Source organism: Pterocles gutturalis, unplaced genomic scaffold (assembly GCF_000699245.1).
Source record: "Pterocles gutturalis isolate BGI_N339 unplaced genomic scaffold, ASM69924v1 scaffold36226, whole genome shotgun sequence".
Taxonomy (NCBI): domain Eukaryota; kingdom Metazoa; phylum Chordata; class Aves; order Pterocliformes; family Pteroclidae; genus Pterocles; species Pterocles gutturalis.
The window spans coordinates 6,130-9,797 of NW_010104199.1; the positions used below are offsets into that span (position 1 = coordinate 6,130).

General features: G+C 55.5%; 1 protein-coding gene across 1 annotated transcript in view; it reads left to right on the forward strand.

Moving 5' to 3' along the window:
* The window catches only part of KCNS1 (potassium voltage-gated channel, delayed-rectifier, subfamily S, member 1), a gene marked incomplete at its 3' end in the record, with an annotated part of 6,046 nt that overhangs the window by 2,060 nt on the left and 318 nt on the right, over nucleotides 1-3,668 (forward strand). The window lies entirely within an intron of this gene.

Sequence of the window (3,668 nt, forward strand, 5' to 3'; positions counted from 1 at the left end):
CCCCCCACTCCATCCCCCCTCCTCCGTCCCCCTCATGCTGAGGGCCACATGCCCAAATCTGGGGAGGCTGAAACTGTCCCCTGACCTCCTGTGCTTGCACAGAAAATCCAGCCTGATGCAGGGGCAAATGAAACTCAGCCTCTAATTGTCTCTGATTCTTGGCGACTGCATCAAGAGAAATCCGAAAGCCGATCCTCGAGCCTGCCAAGATGCAGAGCATCCTCCTGATGTCCCACCACATGTGGGGCTTGTGCTGGGCACAGGGAGGGGTCACCAGGGTACATCTCCTCTCCTCGGGGGACTGCCTCTGATCCCCACCTTCAAACCAGAAAACTGTTTTTCCAAGCACTGCTCATGCAAACATCCCTCTGCTTTTTCCCCCCCTTCGAACAGTGTGACAAACAAACAGCCAAGGAAAGCAATCTTCATCACAGAGCTTGAAATTCAGCCCAAGGGACGCTCTCCTCCCGCACTGTGCCTGGCAGGGGCCAGCTCCTGGTGCTGCTCCCTCTGAACGGCCATCAGGGATGAAGGGGGCACGGCTTGCAGCCGGGGACACCCCGTTCCTCACTGCTGCAGCCGTGGCAGGGCTGGCATGGGATGTCCTGGCATCGGCAGGACTCAGCTGCCAAGGTTGGACTGATTCCCATGGGTGAACCATTGAGAAAAGCAAACCCTGGGGATGAGGACAGGCAGCAGGAAAAGGTCTTCTGTGAACGTCTGCTGTGAAGCTGGACCAGTGCTAACCCTGCAAAGCCCACAGAGCATCAGAATAAGTGGAAAAAAAAAATAAAATTTCTGGCATCCTCAAAGACTGCTGAAAGCAGGGTCCAGGGAGGATTGTTTAAAATTATGATGCCTAAAGTCCTACCTGCATCATACTTACTTCTGAACACTCACCTTGAAAGAGCAATTAGCAAGTGACAGCCCCATGTAACACTGCTTGAAAAATTTTAATAGAATTATACACACTGGAAGGGCTTCCTGAACCCTTTCTGTGCTCCATTGAAGTGTGAACAACACGTTGCAGCAGAGCAGGGACTGACAGGCTCATCTGCACGTTATTAAGCAGCAGCCAAGATCCAGGGAGCCGGCAGCATCCCGTCTCCAGCCGCTGCTGAGCCGCTGATTCACCCAGTGACGTGCTGGAAAGTGCCGCTTCCCGGGGACTCCGGAGCCAGCTGTAGATGGGGATGAGCAAAGACACAAATCTGACGCAGCAGCTTGGCATTGTGATTTACTGGGCACATAAATTACAACGTCTTGTTAATCACAATTTACTTCCTATTGCAAAAGCATAAAGCAGCAGCAGAGGTGTCAAGGCTGTTAACAGCCAGGAAGCGGGAGCGATGGCTCTGGCACACTGAGTAATTGTTCCCCTGCCACCAAAGTGCTAGCAGAGGGATTTCTGCCATTTGTGCATCATAAACTCTGAACCATCTTCAGATTGCTTGGGGCCTGGCCCAGGCTCTATTTAATTTGAGGAGAGGCTTCTCACATGTCCCTGATTTTCCTCCCCGCCGTGCACAACATCCATTACCCTTATTGCCGCCTCTCGGGTGCGGGTTTGGTGCCTGGCTCCGCTGGCAGTTGGTAGGTGTTAGGTACTGAGTAATTTTGGCATCCACAGGGATCTGCAGGAGTTGCTGTCTGTCCCCTTAGGGTCCTAAATACACAAACAGGTTGGAAGAGCCGGAGCTGCACGTCCCCAGACAGCAGATGCATCACCCTGCTGCCAGCCATCGCCGTGCTTGGTCCCCATCCCAGTATCTCCAGCCAGGCTCAAACCAGGCTCTTCCATTTTATTTGTCTTCTGCTGTACTGGAGGAAAGCTGTGCATTCAGCAGGGAAAGGAGCCCATGGCTGTCCCAAAGGCAGACAACCCTCCTGCCAAGGCAGGAGTCCCCAGAGACTGCTGGTGGGGGGGCTGTGTCCCTGGAGCCTTTTATTCCTCAGGATCTCCTCCCTCAAGGCCAAGGCTGGCTGCTTGCTAAGCCTGCATCCCATCTGAGCCGCGGCTAAAACTGCATCCCCACCCACACCCCAGCTGCGGCTGCCTGTCCCCAGATCGTTTTGGGGATAAATGGCTGTAAAAGGTGGCAGCCAGCGCCTGAGGATCAGCTGGGAGATACCTGGAGCCTCCTCTGTGCCTTGAGCCCCACCCCTGCCTGTAAATGACAGCAGGAGGAGCTATCTATCGAGCTGTCTGACTTCCCCTTGCCATCACCCTCCAACACATCCCAGAGCCATAACCGATACTCTTTAAAAATGTATGAGGTTATTGGCCTTTGCTGCTCCCCAGCTGGGATGTGCGGACGCGCTGTTAAGCTCCAGCCAGGAGCAAGACTTTCACAGCGAAGTGATACATCCTTGAAACTTGGTGGCTCTGAGCTGTTTGTCCTTCCCGAGGAGCTCCCTCCGAGCTGCTACAGGGCATTTGCAGCCACAGGCGATGGCAGAGGAGGAGGATGTTATTTCCCCTTGCTATCGCTGGCATTAGCTGAGCAGCTTGTGCCAGCAGTCAAAGCAAAGTCTTCTCGCACCCTACCATCAATCCACCTCTTTTATGTCTCATCTTGACTGTGGAAGCTTTTTTCCCCAAGTCTGCTGTTTTGCTCAAATGTTGCCTCGTTTAGTCATTATGTGGTCTCCAGTAGGGCATCCTCTGGCTGTTAGGAGACTGGGACCCCCCCACAATCAGAGCTCTGCTTTCTCTGCCCCAAAAGATGAAGAGCAAGATCAGTGCACAGAAACACCCAAGAAATTAACTTGTGTCAATCAAAAAGCCAGTGGCTGTGCCGTGAGGACCAGCTCCCCAGCACGGCGGTGGCTGTGGTTATGGCTGTGGTTAGCCTGGCCCTGCCAAAACACTGGGGCTCGGTGATGCTCAGGAATGGGACCCCAGGGGACAGAAACTGGGGCGGGGGAGGGGGTAGTTTCTGCCTCCCTGGGAGCTGTGTCCCATGAGTGCAATGTCCCTCCCCAGTGTGGAAAAGCAAAATCCTCCTCAGCTCTGCGAGCTGGAGCACCCCATCGCTCCCTCCCAGGTGTGTAACAAGGGTTGTATGGGCTCTGGAACTGCAGATGGTGTTGGGGTACAGGAGGGAGCGGGTGGGTCCCTGGAGCTGGGGAGCCCAGGGCTGGAGAGCCAGAGCCGAGCCTGCAGCAGAGATGCTCATCCTCCCTGCGAGCACATCGCCGCATCCCGGGAAAACACAAATCACTGCACTTAGAGGCTGCCTGTTAGGTGGTTCCTGGGGACCTGCCAAGATAGAAGGAAAATGTGTCTAAATATTGTTAATGGAGATCAGGTCAGAGCAAGTGCTGGAAGCAGGGGAGCAGCCTCTGCCTGGGAACCCTGGCTGGAAGCACAAAGCCCCTGTCCCTCCCAGCTCTGCCTCCTCCTGGCAGGCTGCTGGGGGGGCAGAGTGCTGACTGGGGGTGCCAGGGCTCATTTCCCAACTGCCCCACTCCAGATGTGGGTCACCCATGCACCCCCAGACCCATCTCAGCCTGGCCCCACAGCAGGACACCCAACAGCAGAGATGGATGGAGGCACCGAGACCCTGATGGAGGCATGTGGGGGTCTGCATGCCGGGGGTCTGTGTGCCAGTGGTCTGTGTGCTGGGGGTCTGCATGCCGGGCGTCTGTGTGCAGGGGGTCTGTGC